Source organism: Dendrobium catenatum, unplaced genomic scaffold (assembly GCF_001605985.2).
Source record: "Dendrobium catenatum unplaced genomic scaffold, ASM160598v2 fragScaff_scaffold_1256, whole genome shotgun sequence".
Lineage (NCBI taxonomy): Eukaryota > Viridiplantae > Streptophyta > Magnoliopsida > Asparagales > Orchidaceae > Dendrobium > Dendrobium catenatum.
The window spans coordinates 536,448-556,424 of record NW_021319718.1 but is presented as its reverse complement, the minus strand read 5'-3'; the positions used below and the strand labels follow the sequence as shown (position 1 = coordinate 556,424).

Below are 19,977 nucleotides of genomic sequence, written 5' to 3'. Positions count from 1 at the left end.
TACTTCTTGTTGAAAAGGATTTGAAAACGAAACAGAAAACTGAAACCATAACATTCATGTGATTTGGGAACTTCCGGGCCTAATATAAGTGAAATAGTTGAAAGTGAAAGGTTCGAAGAAGAAATGTACTTTTCAGCAGTTCGTGCATCATGAGTTTTCATTGTTCATCATAAGATTAATTAAAAGTATTTCACTCATCAAACAAAGCTGATGACATTTTCAGTAGTCATATATACAAGCAGTAGCAGTTAGATTAGTCCAGAAGGTTTTCATCAAAGAATATTAAATCCAAAGAATTCTAAAAATCTAGAAAAAGATGAAGTTGACAATGTCTTAAAACATGGGGAACTTGTTCAACAACATTAGAGAAAGAGGACTGTGTTCTACAGATTTCGTATTATCTGAAGCAAACAGAAGAAAGAAGACATTTGTTTTTTTCAGGCATTGCATCAAAAACAAATTCGCAAATGACTAAAGGAGGAAGACTTTAGATTTTGTCTAAGTTCTCCACAACTTATCATTTGGTCACATTTGTTTGTTTCTCCAACCACCCCCACCCAAAATGTCCAACCATTCATTCCTGCACCAAACCAATTATTAAAAGCTAGCTAAAAAATATTGAAAGTCTATAACCAATGATGACATTAGAGTTGATTAACTTAAAATTTTGCAGCAAGTGACATCAACCAAAAGAAATAGATTTTTAAAGATTAATTTAATTAAGGGAGTCTCAGAAATATTCATTTGTGGAGCTCAGAATTCTCTATGACCTAGTGTATAAATGCTTATTTAAAATTCAACTGCAACAAATAGTGAATCACAGGTGTGTATTACACGGGTTTCTAAATCGCATATGGCATTTCTCAAACAAATAAAGGAAAAAAAAAGGAAATCCATATGACGTAGCCAATAAAGAAAAAACCAAGTAATGTTAAAGTTCATAATAGACAAACCTATTGCGTGGCCATGTCATTGACATTTTGCCAAATGCCTCATTTCTAGATTCATAAAACTTATCTTCTATTATCATAACAAAAGAATTATTCAAATGCATAGTTCACCCACACGTGAGGCTACCTATGTTTAATTTCTACAATTTCAAATGTCAATGATGATAACTGTGTTGCTTTATTCTACAATGCCAATTGACAAATTTAGGATATATTTCAGAAAATATTAGGGATGTCAATTTTGGGTCACGGCTCGGGTTCAAGTCGAACTCGAAGCAGACCCGAACTATTCGGGTTAACCTGAACCCGACCCATTTTTACAAACGGGTCGATTTTTCAGACCCGAACCCGGCCCGCTTTTGGTTCAGGACAACCCAACCCGACCCGTACGTAAAATCTCGTAACTCCTCTTCGGGTTCGGCAGCGGCAAAAATCGCGTAACTCTGGCGGCCAGCAGCGGAAAACGATGCTACGCGACATCGCGGGCAGCGACGAGGCGCGACAGATGCGATAACAACAGTGGCTCGCAGGAAGCGGCATCGCAGGCACTGGACAGACGCCAGACGCGACGTGACAGTTAACACGCGAGGCAGCAAGGCAAGCTACGCGGCAGCGGCTCGATGGCCGATGCGACGCGGGCAACAAGGCAGGCTACACGGGCAGAGCAGGCAGACGGGTCATTCTGAGTCATTTCCAAGTTTCCGGGTCAACTCAAAACCGACCCGATTTTTAAACATGTCGAATACTCTAACCCGAACCCGAAATTTTCAGGTCGGGTTTTCAGGTCGTGTCAAATATTGACATCCCTATAAAATATGGAGTTCAATAATATTCAAGTAACTGGAGATATTCCAAGAAAATCTAGTATACATTACAATTCTTGGCTAGCACAATTTTTTGTTTTAGAATAGGTAAAAAACCACGCGCCAAAATAGATAATTGAAGTTGAAAATTATATGAACACATACATTCTATGCTCTTCACAAATAAACCAGAAAAAGGCATTTAAGCTCTGTTTGGTTTGAAGTAAAGGCAAAATGAAAAGGGAATGGTAATGTTATGGAATTCAAATAAATTTTCACCCACTTGCTTGGTTGAGGAGAAATTAAACATTTTTTTTTTTAATTTTGTTGAAGAGAAAATGAGTTTTTACTTGTGAGATCAATTTTTCTTCTCAAAATTTTTTAGGGTTTGGATATGAAATTATTAATAGTAAAATGTGCTTGTTTGCATTTTCTACATACATCTAATTATCTGTTGATTATATTTAAATCAAAAACCCAAAATAATTTTGGTAAGTAAAATGAATTAGCATTTTCTCAAATTACTTATAGCCTAAAAGGCCCCTAGAGTCACCAGAAGAAACGGGGTAAAATGATTTATTAGCACAATCAGTTAACTGGTTTACAAAGTAGGAGTACTTGAGGCATCATGATGCATACATGATACATAGAAAATAATAATATACTCGACACAGAATGTTCAAATACACCAAATGCATCATTGCAAGTTTACCTTCTATCCTCTAGATCAAAGACCATTGGCCCGGTGACGTGCTAAAGACACAGCTAAGTCAAATGACTCCGAAAGCAACTTTCCACCAAAACCAAGCAATTTAGAATATTATTGATAGTTGAAACCACTATTAGAAAAATTATTTTCTAGGCATTGTTTTCTAGAAAGCTTAAATGCAGAAATTATGATTTAAAAGCATTACATCATAGTATGAACCTGTAGGAAGATGCCAATTTTATTGCTAAACCACGGCCACATATTTATTTAATAACATAATTCTTTTTTTTTTTTAAATAGTTTTAAATGAACCAAGCTTTCTATTTCAGCCAAACTGATACAGACACTTACGCACTACATGAATAAGGCTCTAAAGAAAATGATTGAATTCTGATAGGAAATACTTGAGTTCGCAAGTAATCCAAGAGGAAATACTTCAGTTCGAAAGCAACCCTAGCAATAATTGATAAAAACATCGGAAATAATGCGATATTCTCAATGAAATCAATTCAAGACGATAGATTGTAATAGTGGATTCAAAGCAAATGCAAATAAAAAGCAAGATACAATTGATCCTCAATTCGAGAGGAGGATCATTATCTCCCAATTCTAGACAATGAGTCTAGAGTCCAAGACGCCAAAAAAATTTCAAGAGAACCCCAAACAAATCAAAGCATAACCTTACGGTATACAATTAATTATTAAAGCCAAATTATTCCCTTGTCCTTGCCGCCCCCTCCTTTGCCTCCAATTAGTTTGAATTTGAATAGCTAGTGGGTCCCACTCCTCTCCTCTCTCTCTATGCCGCCGTCCCTTCTCCTGTAGCAAAGAACCGGCCTCTTTGAAGGGGCCGGTTGGAGTTGGGCTGGTCCACTAGAGACCAGTCTAATAAATTCCAAAGGAAACAGGTGGCAAAAACTAATAAGGGTGCTTGTAGCTTAATAGAACGATTCCTCTGAAGCGACTACTTTATGCTTTCAAAATTAGCAGCACCAATGAAGTTCCTGCAACGACAGCTTATTCTCACTAAAGCTATGAACAATCCAAGTTCAAGACGATCAGTACAAAGGCTTAAAGATCAGCTCAAAATAATTCAATCCAATCTCTGAATTTGGGCCAGCCTATCTCGTTAGTTCCAATCCAAGCAAAGATCATATTGGGCTTTAAAACATTGTTAGTCATGCCTACATACATCAATAAATTCATAGTTACATATATATATACCCAGCCTTAACTTGCAATTGCAAAAGCCTGTTTTTGTGACTCAAATTTAAGACCTCTAGATTCCACTAAAATAACCACTGCTACAAGCTCGTCCACGCATGCCTGCATATCAGCGAAATGCATTTTCATACATACCTACATAAATATTTACGAATCTTGTGCTTGCTCAATTCAGTATAAACTAGGCACAATCAAGATTGATGAGAGCTGGAATTGACTCATCAGTTGACCCATCAGTTTCGATCCAAGCTCTATTCAAGCCAAATTTGTATTCAATTTTTAAGCAATCTTCAATTGAGTTGAGCTTTCAACCCTAATTCCAGAAAAATTCAAATTCAGTTATATCTAGCTGCTGAGCGAGGATATGTAGCTTCTTCATATTATGCCTTGCTATAAAGATGCAGAGTGACAATAATAATAACAATGATATATTAAACAGTTATTACTTCTGTAAGGTTCGTTAATTTGAATAAGGGTATGGTAATAAGAAAATCACCATTCACACTATCATGATTGCTGTTTTCTTAATAGTGATAACAACGTAGAAATTGCTAATAACCATATAAATGATAATTATTTCGTGAATTCTGTATCACTTGTATGCTATTCATAAATCAAAATTCAGGTTAATTATGACAACACCCGTCAATTAGCACGATATGGCTCATAAGCATCCCAAGTTATCTATCAAACTCACCAGATAGCAAAGAACAGATGCAAAGTTCAAGTTCAAGGACTGCGGTTAAGATATTTGACAAAGCAATTCCGACAACACATTTGGGGGACAACACACCCAAAAGAAGGATGTCTTGGTGTGTGTGTGTGTGCGGGGGGGGGGGGGGGGGGGGGGGGGGGGGTTGCCGGTAAGGTTATTTAGGGTACATAGAGCAACGGATCTAGAGAAGAATACTGAGAGATGAGAATGGTAAGAAGAGCATTTTGTTTTCATAAATTTTCCATACCTTCACTGTTTACATGAGGTAGTATATATAAATGATAAAGGGGAGAAGGTAGTTGTGATGTGCAGTGTATACACAGGTGATGTAATGATGTGGGATAGTGGAAATCTTCTCCAGTACATATGCTGAGCCATAAGGTAGTGGATAGGAGCAGTTATTGTTTGCTTGCTTTTCATTGTGGTTAGTATAGCTTATCACCGCCCCGCAAACTAAGTATCTAGTGTATGGATAGTTAGTTTGGAGCGAAGTTGAGAAAAGCGTGCTGGAGAATGTTTTGGTGAGAATGTCGGTTGGTTGATCTTGGGAAGAGATGAGATGTACTGTGATCTCATTGGCGCTGATTCGATCACGAATGAAGTGATAATCTATCTCAATATATTTGGTATGGGCGTGACATATCGGGTTATTTTCCAGGGACATTGCTGAGATGCTATTACAGTGTAGTGGGGTAGTTGTAGATTGTGGGATGGCAAAGTCAGCTAGAAGACGCCGAAGCCAAACAATGTCAGCTGCTGCTGAGGCGAGGGCTCAGTACTCAGCTTCGATAGAGGATCTTGCGACAGCTGGTTGCTTCTTTACACTCCAGGATATGAGTGTGTTGCCAACGTAGGAGCAATGTCCTGAGGTAAATTTGCGGTCAATTGGGTGGGAGGCCCAGTCGGCATCGAAATAGGTGTGGAGTGTGAGCTCTCCACGGGTAATGGGAAGGCCGAAGCCAAGTGATCCCTTAATGTAGCGGAGCAGGCATTTTAGTTTTTGATTGTGGAGATTGAGGGGTTGATGTATGGCTTGACAGAGGTGGTTTGTTGCAAATGCTATATCGGGAAGGGTAATGGCTAAGTATTGGAGTGAGCCAAGAATCTTGCGATATAGAACTGGATCGGGTGTACAGTAGCCTTGAGCTACAAGTCGAGCTTTGTAGCGGTCAATGGTACCATTAGGTTTGAGTTTGAGGCGATAGGTCCATTTGCAGCCTATAATAGGTTGATTAGGAGGTGGTGGTGTGAGGGACCAGGTGCCTTGATTTTGGATGGCGTAGAATTCAACAGACATAGATGCACGCCAATTGGAGTCTTTTGTAGCTTGAGTGAAACTGGTTGGAGTGGTTGGAATGGATTGGGTAGTATTGCTTAGGTTTCAGGCTTCCTGTGTTGAGCCGTGTAATCATTGGGTGAGAGGGAGATGGAGTAGTTGATTCGGAAGCCTGATGTGGTGTTGGAGGGTCAAGTGATGTTCGGTTGGATGTGGAGTTGTTATCTGTAGACTTTGATGGAGAGGATAAAGGGTGTGCTGTAGGTGGTATAGAGGTTGTGGAAACTTGAGTTGGAGACACGGTTGGAGTGAGAGAAGTGGGAATGAGTGGGGGGGTGTATGTGAAGCTTGGGTGGAGGTTGTGGTTGTGGTTTCTGTGGTGGAGTAGGGAAAGTGGTCTTCATGAAAGATGACATGGCGGGAGATGATGATTTTATTTGTGGATGGGTTGTAGCAATGATAGGCATTGGTAGAGTTGGAGTATCCTAGAAAGATGCAAGGTGTAGAGCGTGGAGAGAGTTTGTTGGGGGCGAGTGACTTGAGCCAAGGAAAGTAGAGATAGCCAAAGACTTTTAGTTGAGCATAGTTAGGTGGTTTGGAGGTTAAGAGTTCATATGAGGATTGAAGAGAGGTGTTTTTAGAGGGTCAGCGGTTAGTGCGGAAGGTGGAGGTGAGAATGGCATCAGCCCAGAATGTGAGTGGTAGATTGGCTTCATGTAAAAGGGCACGTGCTGTCTCGAGAAGATGCCGATGCTGGCGTTCGGAAATGCCGTTTTGTTCAGGTGTGTGGGGACATACGGGTTGATCTATGATGCCTTTGTTGGCCAAGAATGTTTTGAAGTTGAGGTATATTCACCACCGTTGTCGGATCGAAAATATTGAATTAGATTGTTAAATTAATTTTCAACCATGGTGACAAAATGTACGAAATTTTGATAGGTTTCCGATTTTGAACTCATTAAGTAAAGCCAACAAAATTTTGAGTAATTATCGATGAAAATGATGTAGTAATTGAAGCCATTTTGAAATAAAATTGGGGAGGGTCCCCACACATCACTATGTAATAAAGATAAATGTTTAGTTACAGATTTTACTTGATGTTTGAAAGGCAACTTGTGGCTTTTAGCCACATTACAAGAGACACAGCATAAATTAGTAGAACTAGAGGGAAAACTAAGGGACTGTAAGACTTTTGTGGTTACAAAACTGTGAGGATGACCAAGGCGTGAGCGCCACATCTTGCTAATGTCGGATTGGGCAGTGAGAGCGATGTGTCTTGGAGCAAAATTGGAGCTGGTGATTGGGTAGAGTCCATGGGAGCTAGTGCCTTGCAAAAGAACTTCATGGGTTTTCAGATCCTTAATTTGAAAACCATGCGGATCAAAATGAATAGAGCATTGATTGTCAGTGGTAAGATTATGAATAGAGAGTAGGTTATGGGAGATGGAGGGTACATGTAGAATGTTTTTCAGAGAGAGCTAATGATGGGAGGTGGGTGTAGGTAGTAAGTCGTCCCCGGTGTGGTATATCGGAAGGGAAGAGCCATCACCAATGGAGACTGCATCCGGACCAGCGTAAAGTTTCGGTTGTTTGAGGTTGGAAGCATCTGCTGTGAGGTGAGCTGTAGCACCTGAGTCCAGGTACTAATCTGGAGAAGAAGCAGGAGTGTTAGAGTAGAGTGCTGTCACTAGAGCCGAAGACGGTGGAGTGTAGTGTGGATCAGAACGATGCTAGCAATAAAGGGCGGAGTGCCCAGGTTTTCCACAAATTTGGCAGCTGATGTGTTGATGTCCAGAGAAGCGTCTGCGACCTCTAGGTGTGGAAAAGTGTGGACGAGCAGGAGGTTGAGTGACGCTGACAGAGTGAGCGGGCCATGGAAGTTCTAATAGCGACTTTTTGGTTGCATTGAAGGCCACATAGGGTGAATCTGGTGGAGAAAGTTTGAGGTGTTTGGTCATCAAATTGATTTCCTCACTACAAAGCAGAGAGTATAGCTCGTCCAAGTTAATGGGGTCAGATCTGCTTCGTATGGCCGTTTTGAAAGATTGGTATGATGGTAGTAGGCCATTTAGAATATAGAAGATAATGTCCTCCTGATCTATAGTAGAGCCCGCTATAGAGATGTTAACAACATACTAAGATCTTTCATAGAAGCATTGTAGAACTCATTTTTGAGCTGTATGATTCTGCTCCGGTTGGTTGGTTGAAGGTGTTTCTCAAGGGTGAGCCAGATGTCATGGCAGGTGGAGAGATTGAGTGTGTATGGAAATAGGGCCTGTTATGGTTGAGCACAAAGCAGAGGCAAGGTTTTGGTCTAAAAATGTCAAGGAGGAGTAATGGGGGTTTGGTACAGAACCGATAGTGGTTGAAGATATGTATTCCAGTGGGCATTTGTTGGATCTAGTCAGGTAACCTTTGAACCTGTTAGTAGAGAAGATTTTGAAGGTTTGTAGTTGCCAAATAGCGTAGTTATCGGAGCACAAGTGAACATGAACAATGTTCTTAAGGTAAGAGATTAGGAACTTTAAGGCCAGTGAGATAGTGGTCTCTCACGTTGGAAAAGAAGGTGATTGGTGTGAGACGGAGAGAGTGGTGTCGGAAGTGCTGCTAGAGTCTGCCATTGGTTGGAGGGGTGAAGATCAGCCGTGAGGCTTCAAAGCTCTGATACCATGTTAAACAAATAGAGCAACGAATCTAAAGAAGAATACTGAGAGATGAGAACGGTAAGAAGAGCATTTTGTTTTCATAAATTTTCCATACTTTTACTGTTTACATGAGGTAGTATATATAAATGATAAAAGGGAAGAGGTAGTTGTGATGTGCAGTGTATACACAGGTGATGTAATGATGTGGGATAGTGGAAATCCGCTCCAATACATATGCTGAGCCATAAGGTAGTGGATAGGAGCAGTTAATGTCTGCTTGCTTTTTTACTATTCACATTTGAATTGTAAAAAAGAAGTTTTAGCAAAAGGACCCAAAGCAGGAAAAAAAACCCTACCACTGCAAAAAAAAAATGACGGGGAACAAATAAATAAACACATAGATAAGAGCACCAAATGCATATGGTTCAATCAAGAATAGTATATATCTACGACAAAGAGAAAAAAAATAAACTATTAAAATGTATAGAAGATACCAAAGCATATACAAAATACACTAACATAACAATAACAATAGTGATAGTAGAGAGAGAGAGGGGGGGAAGGGATTATTTGGGGTACAATTCAAATTTAAATGGTAAAAAAAAGATTGAGCAAAAGGACCCAAAGCAGGGGAAAAAAAACCAATCACTGCAAAAATTTGACGGGGACCAAATAAACAACTATATAGATAATAGCACCAAATGCATATGGCTCGATCAATAATGATATATATTTAGGACAAGGAGAAAAAAATGATACACTATTAAAATATATAGAAGATACCAAAACATATATAAAATACGCTAACATAACATTAACAATAGTGATAGTAGAGAGGATATCATCAAAATAAGAGAAAGTTTTCTATAAAGAAAACCGTTTACTATGAAGAAAACCTCATGAGAACCCATGGAAGCAGCTTTCCTAGCCAGAAGCATCTTTCCTTGCCAAAAGCACCACACGTTTTTTGTGAGCAAAGGGATTTATAAGATCTGGATGAGCCATAAGAACTGCAAGAGCCTCTATCCTCTCAACTCTATCTTGCAAATCACGGTGGTTGGAGAGCTCCCTTCTTCTCTTGATTGCACACCCACTCTCACTCATCCTTATCTCGTCCCTCTCTTCCTCACCCTTATCTCATCCCTCTCTCCTTTGCATTCTCTTGCTTCAGCACTACTTGCAAGAGAAAGCACCAACACAAGAAAACTAAGAGAGGTAACTTGAAGCGGGGACACCCTGAAAATATTCAAAACTGTCCATTTAAATTTTACAAATTTCTATAATTCATGTATCAAATCCCTATATCAACAAAAAGCAAATCAATAACTAAGTTAATGCTTGAATCATCAAAGACTTCTCACATATAAAAAGGGCATCAACAACTGCATAAACCAAACAAATTCAAGCATTGTTAGAATTTGTGAACATAAACCAAACAAGTTCAAGCATTGTTTGAATTTGTGAACATGGATCACTGATGGGGACATCTATCAGAGTATGGAAAGTACAGCAGAGGCATGGCCGTCAATCTATGGCTACGATCAATCCGATATAGCTTTGATTCATTTCATGTATTCGTCTTTTATTATGTTATTTGTTTTTTATTATTTATGTTGTAATTGTTTTTCCATTTTTACCCCTTACTTAACATGAGGTCGTATGTAAGCCTGAGGGCATTGTTGTCTTTCTTATTTTGAGTCTTATGTACGAGGCTATTTATAACCCCTATGTTTCTCTTTGAAGATTAATGAATGAATGATTGATTAAAATTTCTTCCTTGCATGAGTTCTTGTGAGAGCTTTGAGAGTTTGATTAGAGAGAAATCCCTAGGAGAGAGAGATTGGATCACCAACCAACCTTGGAGACGGCTGAGTTCATGGTTCACTATCTTTGTTTGATTTCCTCTTTGACCCCTTCCTCCACCCCTAGCCGTCGGCCAATAATCTTCCATACCTTACTGCCGGCTACCTCTCATCCATTCACTTCCACCACTTAAACTTCCTCCCTGCGAGTACACCCAAACCCCTTTTCTTTGCTCACCCAATCCCACCCCACATCACCCAAACCCGACGGCAAGCTTAGCCAAGCCACCGGCCCCTCCTTGGGTTCTCCTCCTTTTGCTTGTGACAAATCTTTCCATTTGGGTTTTTCCTATGTTAGGAAACTTTTTCAATTCAAAGCCAAATCTAGTTTGAGTTTGAATTGTTTGCTAATTTAAGTATCCTATTTTTGGAAAGTTTCCTAATTGGATCCTATTTGAATTTAAAATTCAAATTGGATTTAAATATCCCTTTCCAAATAATCAAATCCAAATCAAGTAATATTAATTGCTCTCCATAACTCCACCTCCCTTCTATGGATGCCGCCGGCCCCCCCTATCCCATTAATTCCCTTTTAATTATTTCCTAAACCCAACTCTTCACTTAGGAAATAATTTCAAATCCCCAAATCCCCTCCTTGGCCGAAATTTTCATGCTCCCTTTGATTTAATTTCTTTCTAAAAGAGAATATCTCCTTATGGAATTAAATCATATCTCCCCCACTCTCCTTGCCACCGCCCCCCTCCTTGCGTCTTCTCTCTTCCTTTAATTACTCTCAATCAAGAGGATAATTAGGTGTTTGAATTGAAATTTCCCTCCACCTAAACCTCTCAAAATCTGAACCCAATTTCCCAAACCCCTTTTCGATCCCCATGGCCGGCCACTTCATCCACCTTCTTCCTTGAGGGTTTTTCGAAATAAGCTCCTCCCTTTCAATTGGAGCCTCCAAGGGAAGTACCAACTAGCGTGCTCACCACCTTCAACACTAGAGAAACTTCTCTCTCTAAGTTGAACCTTCAAGGGAACTACGACGAAGTTCTTCAACATCTCGGCTAAGTGTTTCCCGACTTTGACTAAGGTGAACTTCTCCCCTCTTTTCAATTAACTTCCTAATCCCCTAATCTTGTAGGTGATGACGAGTCACAAGGAGCCGTGCTTCACCTTTGCCTAAGCTTAGTAAACGTAGGATTTTGTTTCGCCGTTGCCAAAGCTTAGAAAACGTATGGTTGAGTGCACTGTATTTGCTTATAATCTTATTGTTAGATTAGGAATTTTTGTTGAAAACTATTTACTTAGCATGATTATTGAATTTCTAACTTGTTTTGATTTTTTCAAGTGTTTGGCAAGTGGCTTAGCCTAAACGTAGGCACCCCTCTCTTGTTTTATTTTGTCGATTGGATTGCTAATAGTTTTAATCTTACTTGCTTAATTCAAGAAATCGTGAAAACTCTATTTCATTCATTTAAAGCATTTAGTTCTACATCATTTGGTATCAGAGCATGGTTAGCTTAGGATTTTCATGCTAGAAATCATCCTAAGGCTTGTGGTAATCATGCATATTTAATTTGGCATGCATACCATCTCTTAAATTATTTTAAATCTTAGTTGTGTTTGTTGTCCAGAAATTTTCTGCACTCATTTAGTGAGTTTTAAGGTTGTCGGTGCTATCCTCAATATAACAACTTCCCTAGTTACCTAGGATATTTAACGCCTTGTTGTAGTTTGCTGTCCAAACATTTTCTACATCGTTTAGTGTCATTCTAGAGAGTTTATCATTGCATTTAAGTGATGTCCTCTACCTAGATTCACCCCCAAGTGTCCCCTAGTGTCTAGCCATGGACCCGGAACAACAAGGAAGAACTTTAGACTTGTTGGTAGGCCAAATGAACAAAATTAGCCAGCAACTCAAAGAGAACCAAGCCGGCCTAGCTGAGCTCCGTAGGAACACCACTGAGCGATTTGACACACTTGAGCGAGCTAGAGAGCACCCTACTCCCTACACCCCATCTAGACCACCTTCTATGCATGGGGATGATACTTACCCAAATGAGAGGCAACATCGTGCCAATCATTGAGCTCCCTACCGCGGACATGACCCACGTCATGATCTAGACTTGGATGAGAGGCAGCATCATGCCAATCATCGAGCACCCTACCACGGACATGACCCATGTCATGATCCTGATATACCACTTATGAAAAATATTAAAGTCGACGCTCCTACCTTTGATGGCACACTTGACCCCCAGCTTTTCCTGGACTGGGTCAAAGGTATGGACATTTTCTTTAAGTTGTATGACATCTTCGAGGCTAGGAAGGTCAGCTTTGCGGAGATGAAGCTCACCAGTGGGACGAGTCAGTTTTGGGCCAACTTAGAGTCTTAGGGAACCTAGGAACGATTGCCCCATTATCGATTGGTCGTCCATGAAGCGAGAACTCAACCAGAAGTACTTGCCTCCCTCGTATTTCCCCCAACTATTGGACAGATGGAATAGGCTGACTCAAGGCAACAAACCAGTTAAGGAGTACATCGCCTCTTTCGATGACTTCCTGATTCGCTGCAAGGGGGAGACCTCTACCACCCCCGTGAAGATCTTATCGATATTTCGAACCGGGTTGCGAGAGGATCTTCACAATGAGCTGTTTGCCCGGAACGTCACTACACTGGAGAATGCCTACAGCCTAGTGCTTGATTTAGAGGAGACCCGTTCACAGCACCCAAGTCGTTCACATGACTCTAGGCCTTCCTACAGACCTTCTGGTAGTTCCACCCCTCACACCCCCACTGGCCTTCCTACAGACCCCAGGGAGCACTACCCGACCCTCGTCTGGTCCCCCCACTCCCCGTCCTGATGTTAGAAATAAGCCTCCCACTCCAGATACCCCTCGATCTAACCCCGGGACCAAATGCTTTAGATGTCAGAGGTATGGGCATATCGCCTCTCAGTGCTCTAATCCCTATAAAGTCACGATTATCGAAGAGATCACTGAAGCGGAATTCGAGCCCGAAGTCGATCAGATTCACCAAGTAGACAACGATGGTGAATTCTTTGAGGAGGATGACAACACTGTTGTCATTAAGTGCATCCAGAAAATTGACACTTCTCCCACCTACGTGGTGAGATGTGCACTGTCACAACCCGTTACCACCGACGACTAGCATAGGACTACGATCTTTCACACCTACACCAGGATCAAGGATAAGAACTGTAAGGTCGTCATGGATAGTGGTAGCTGCATCAATGCTGTCTCCTTCAGCATGGTGTCTAAGATTGGCCTGTCTGTCGTTCCCCACCCCAACCCCTATAAGATAGCTTGGGTCAACACTACTGCCTTGGAGGTAAAGGAACGTAGCTTCATACCTATCTCCTTCGCTGACTATAAGGATAATATTTGGTGTGATGTGTTGATTATGAGTGTTGGACAAATCCTTCTAGGTCATCCCTGACTATTTGACAACGATGTCCACATCTTTGGTCGTTCAAACATCTGCGTGTTTGAACATGGGGGAAAAATGATCAAGCTTGATAAATCATCAAATTTTACCTTGATCAAGCACGAATCTCGAAGCAAAATCAAGTTGGGAACTTCAAAAATTAAATCGGAGACTATTTGAATTCTGATTTCATTAAACTTATAGTCAAACTAAGCGTCTCAGAAACATGAACCCAACGACACCAAAATAAACCCAATCCGAGCCCAAATGAGTCAAAATCAAAGACTCGAAGCACTTTTGGAAGGATCAAACCGTAATTTGGGTTACCAAACGATCTCCAATCATGACATGCTTATAGTTGAATCGAGCGGATCGACGAGATGAATCCAACGAGCCCAAGATCATCAAATTCTGATATCATTAAGACAATCAAATATCCATTGAACGGTGCATGATCGTAAGAATCAAGATTGGCCGTCCATCCGAACCACTCCAAATTTACCCTTGATCTTCCACTTATTTACAAGCCATGCCACTCAAGAATTCTATAAATAGAACCCCATTTCCTCTTGAAAAGGGGGGAAGAAGCTAAGAGAGAAGAAGGAAGAAAGCTCCAGCCGCCTAGCTCCTCCTCGACCACCGCCGGTGTGCTGTCGCACCACCGCCGTAGTTCTACCGCACCACTGCCGGACCACCAAGGGACGCCGGAGTGCTACCGCACCACCGCCGGACCACTAAGGGACGTGAGAGTGCTGCCGCACCACCGCCGTAGTTCTGCCACACCACCAACGGACCACCAAGGGACGCCAAAGTGCCATCCGAAGCTGAAGTACCCCCTGACACTGAAGTGCCACTGCCAATCCACCGCCTGACACCGGAGTGCTGCCGGACCACCATCTGACAGTGGAGTGATGTTGGACTTTTGCAAAACTCTCAGTTATATTTGTAATCTGATCGTCTTCAAGGACAAAATCAGACCATTGTACTTTCCTCAAATTTTAGTGGAATCATTTTTCAACTGGGCTAGGTCCCGTGGTTTTTTCCCTTTCGGGATTTTCACGTAAAAAATATTGTGTTCTCTGTGTGTGAGCTGGATATCCGTGCAACGCTAAGATGTAGAATTATAACTCTATCGCCGCGTATATTCTAGCCCGCAACAAAGCTTTTACCATCACAGCCTTTAGTTACGGATGATCCTGAATCCAACCCTATCAAAGCCAAGAAGGGACTGAACCTAATAACCGTCATAGCCCAGAGCGTGCCTTTACACACCTTAGTTGATCGTGAGACTCCCACTGGGTCCGACGAATCAATCCCTCAGGAGAGTCATCCCATACCTAATAGACTTGTTGAGATCCATCCTGATGATCTTCCCAATCCATTACCCCCGATTAGAGGCATTTCGTATGTGCTAGATCTAACCCATAGAGCCTCCATATCCAATCGCATCCCAGTTGAACTCGACTACCATGATTCAGTGACTCGTACCCTTGGTTTAAGTCATTCTAAAATTGTTTACAGGTTCAAACCTAGACCGCCACTAGGCCTTATGCTCATGTGTTCTAGGTATAGGATTTTTGAGTCTGCATCATCATTTTCATCTCATATGCATGAGTTTCATAAAATAATTGCACGACAAATTGAAAAGGGCAACAACGATTACAAACTATATGCCGATCTGAAATGAAAATTTAAAACTTTTGTGGTTGGTGACTTCGTGATGGTGCGGATTCGTCGGAATAGTTCCCGCAGGGAACAATTCCGCTAGCACTGAGGATTCCATGGGTACTTAAAGTTGTCCCCGTCATGCTAGAGAAAAGCTTGTGCAAGGCCTACCCGCCTCGCCGCAGGCTTTGCACCAGATTCTCTCTAACCACACTAGAGAAAAACATGTATAGGTGGTTTTTCGAAGCGCTACGAGCACCAAAAACAAAGTTTTGAGGATTTTGGGTTTAGCGACGTTATACCTGAGCGAATGAGGTCGACGATAGAGGTGTCGGGACAATAGCGACAAATAATACACAAAAATTCCCCTTTTTGAGTTAATAATAATAATACTTTATTGTTATTATTATTAAATTTTATAAGGACTGAATTGATAAAATCAGTCAAAATTATCTCGATTTGGATGCAGTTCCTCAATTTGTGCGCAGTCGTCTAGGAACTCAATTGATTTGCGTGCGTGATTTTTATTAGGCAAAATTATAGTTGATTTTAAGTGTGGACGACATTTTGAACGCAACATCAAAGTCTATTTTGCGAACGGGTGTCATTTAAGCGACATCGCGTGTCAAATTCCTCGATTTGTGTGTCATTGCCTCAGGATACACATTTATTTCCTCACGCAATCTTAATTGAATAAATTGGCAGTCATTTTTTAATGTTGTCGACATTCTGAACGCAATGACGGAGTTCATTTTGCGATCGAACATAATTTGGGCAACGTCGCACATCAATTTTGGGTGTCAATCATCCCTTTTGACTGATCTCGTCAGATTTGACTGTGAGGGGTTCTCCTTTAAGCGAATTCGACGCTCTGATCGCAATTAAGAAATACATTCGACGATTGGAGGTCGTTTGACCTTAAAGTCGCCTCGTTTTGTGTATTTTTATGTATAGGGGTCACTAGAGGGCTTTATGGTTGTAATAGTTAAATTTTGGCCTATTTGATGTAAGGTTAAGCAACCAAGTGCTTTGTTTTTATCCTTAAGAGCCTTACTTTGAATTCTAAATGTAGTCTTTCCTTTTTGAGTTTTTTTATTATTATTATTATTTTTCCTTGCACGTCTCCATACATGCCAATGGCACAAATGATGCATGTCATGGTGCATTGAGATATTTATTATTTGAACTTAAGCATCACTTTGATTGTTTTAATAATTATGATGGTGTATCTTTCAATACAATTTTATATTATTTTATAATGATTAATAGTATGCACTATGTTTAAAACAACGCATGTCATGTCGTATGGCATGTGTTATGGCTCTACATGGAACTTTGTGCCATAGTATGCCATTCGTCATTGATAAGTATACACCATTCTATGTTGTGGTTATTCTTATGGCCAAATGGATTAGTTCTCAAATGTGTAGAAGAAAAAATGTGCATAGCTTTGGCTTGGATAAGAAATTGTTTGGGATCATTTTATTTTTTTAGTTTTTATATTTTGTTTTTATTTTGTTTTGTTTAGATGTTGTTGCCAACAACAGTCGAAGGTGGTCACCGGTAATTGCAAAATAAAAGTTGTTGGAAAAGGAAGGAGATGATTGTCCGAGATGGCCAACAACGGCTAGAGATCATCATCAGTGGAAGATAGAGGTGGTTATTTTTAAAAATAAAATATAAAATGACTAAAAACAATACGAACAAGCATATATTTTTTTAAATAAAAATAAAAATAAAGGTTTGGGGCTGAGATGATGTTCCAATACGATAATTCAATTCAAAGTTTTAGTTCATGGAAGTCTCTCTTGGCAACCTATGTAATCTGACTTGAAGGGGTACCCTTTGAGTTTCCATTCAACCATTGATGACTCAACCCAAGCAGCTCTAAGGTGAGGCTTGACTCAATTAATTATGTAGGATTGAATCATTTAATGATTGTAACATATGATTTGATCGGCCCAAAGCCTTGAGCTTCCAATTGGGCTCATGTGATGGATCTCAAACAATGCCAGCCTAGCAAGGAAGTAACTAAGTTTGAACCCTATCAAAAGGTTGTGTTAATTGGGATCTTGTCTAGCTAATTAAGGGAGATTTAGGCTAGTTGACCTTTTGGAATCAATATTCATAGACAATCTTGGAAAATTTGTTTGGCTCAACTCTTTGAAGCTCAATCTTGAGTTGGCTTACTATTACCTTGGGAAAGTCAACCTGATGAATGACTTGCATTGTGGACTCATGGAATAAAATAAACAGTAGCCTTCCTACATGCTTATAAGTTGGAGGCAAGATCTGAAAAGTTTCATAATGCATAACTTCAAGTGCACCATCAAAGAGATTTTCTTGCATCGAATATGGAGTAATTCTACCTTTGGCATGAGCTATATTTTTTACTGGTCAATGTGCATGTAGGTTATTGTAATAAATAATGAATGCGCCTGCACTTTCAGTTCAATGTAATATTGGAGAAATGTTTGTTGAGAAATTCTGAGAATATCTATTGATTATTGTGATGTTTAGTTCTGTGTTTTTTTTTTTTTTTTTCATCACTAATTTATCTTAACGGTTTAATCAACAAAATGGTTCAACAAAACATAGAGCTTACAACTTAAATTTACTTATCTTATCACTGCTTAGCTTACATAAACTGACAACAAATTAACCCTATCCTATACTCTCCTTCGTTCTATTCTAATTTTCAACTCAAGCAAATCTTTAAATTCTTTTTTCGATCCACAGATTTTAACTCACAATCAAAGTGCAGATACCAGCATCATAATTCTCAAAAACTAATGAACCAACTCCTAAATAGAAGGCAAGACCACATGTTTAAATTACAACTAAAGGATTAAATATTTGCTCAAATCTTGCACGATAAGAGATAAAAACTGACGACACTAGAACGAAGCCTTCTTAAAACTTTCTAGTCTAATCTCCTTCTCAAAGAGGACAGGTAATTTCGTAGTCCAAGTGAAAAAGTTAAGGCGAATTAGAACTAACCTTGGTAGCAAGGAAAGGAAATACGCCTAAGATACAAAATTCGTGACAAGAGAGAAGTCGCCGAGAACCTTCAAGAAATCTATGGTTGGATGGTCCTTCTCCCCCTGAAGATGAAGGCACGAAGGACAACGCCTCGCATAGCATTCGCCTTGCATAGCATTCGCCTTCCCGCTGCTCCCGGTAAGAAAGATAATTCTCGTTGAGTAATTGATGGCCCTTCACTAGAATAGAAGAACATCCAATGAGCGGGAAACGAGGGAAGCGAGGGAAGCCATGCTTTGCATAAGTCGTGGAGCCGAACTTTTATTAGGTCATGACTACTGACCTAGCAAATAAAATGTTGTCAGGTGTTCTTATTCTTTATGGTGCGGCCCAACGATTCGGCCCGGACCGAAATCCGGTATTGCTATGTATTAGCTTATTTATGCAGATCAGGGTATTGCTAGGTATTACTCGGTAACGAGAAATACCATTTTGTCAAGACTAATTCCTAGCAATACCCCGATTTTGCTAGGTATTGCTCGGTATTAGTAGGTATTGCTCGGTATTAGTCTTGAAAGAGCACTATTTTTTGTTATTGTCGAGCAATACCTAGTAATACCGAGCAATACCTAGCAATACACGAACATAGCAATATCGGGTTCCGGTCCGGGTCGGATCGTCGGGCCGCGCGGTAGAGTGTAAGAGCACGTGGCGGCATTTTATTGGCGTCCAGATGTAGACCTACGTCAGGTGTCCTGACCTAATAAAGTTCCGTGGAGCCATCGTCCCCGACGATTCAGAAATTAGTAATCCGAGAAATTTTTTTTTTCAAGGAATGAATGCCAAAAAAATTCCGTACAAAAAATTTCTAATATGTTTAAAAAATAGTAAAAAAATTTGTGACAAATTATTACTTTATTTGGGACAATTTTTTTGCTAATTTCTAAAGTAGTTTGTATAATTTTTTTAAATTAAAAATTTTTATGTAAAAAAAAATATTTTAGAAAGCAGCTACAAAATTCCAAACAAAGTCACAAAGTCTTAATGCAACATGTATTTATAGGAGAAAATCCTAAGAAATCTACTCTTGCATCTAATGTTAGATATGGAGCACAGACATTAATGCTAATTGATAGTTTACATAAAACCCACAAGGGAGTTAAATTAAATATTAAAATTTTTTATTCTAAATATGCATTTTTTATATTAAAAGATATTTTAACAAAAAATAACTTTATATAAAAGATCCTCACAATCATATAAATGAAAAAATTACAAAATTTGTAGAACAAAAAAAAGAGAGAATGTGATTTTTTACGTGATTTGGCTCGATGAAGCCTACGTTCATGCCTCGGTGCCCAACATAACCTAGCATTCATTTCATCAAGCTATCAAAAAAAGAAACTTTTATTACATCCGGTGTAAGGACGTAGAGGAACGTCCGGTTGGAGGCAAAATCCCGCCAAAAACTCGGTATTTGTTTGGTACAACTAGGTATTATTTGATAATAACGAGGAATATCGCTCTCTGAAGATCAATACCGAGTTATATCGAGCTGTACCGAGAAATACCGAGTTGTACCGAGTTTTTTCTAGGAAAAACTCGGTACAACTTTTGTATAACTAGGTATTGCTCGATATAACTCGGTATTGGGTCTTCAAATGATGGTATTCCTCGTTATTGTTTGGTATTGCTCGGTATTTGCTCGGCACAACTCATTTTTTGGCGGGATTTTTGTCACGACCCGACCCG

At 39.9% G+C, this 19,977-nt stretch overlaps 1 long non-coding RNA gene across 1 annotated transcript; it reads right to left on the bottom strand.

Annotated features, from left to right (window-relative positions):
• Window positions 1-266: 266 nt before the first annotated feature.
• On the bottom strand, window positions 267-18,555 carry LOC110104885. Its single transcript, XR_003702334.1, has 2 exons — window positions 18,244-18,555; window positions 267-580 (listed from the first exon to the last, which is right to left on the bottom strand). It is a non-coding gene; the product is annotated as an uncharacterized LOC110104885 (long non-coding RNA).
• Between the last annotated feature and the right edge of the window lie 1,422 nt (window positions 18,556-19,977).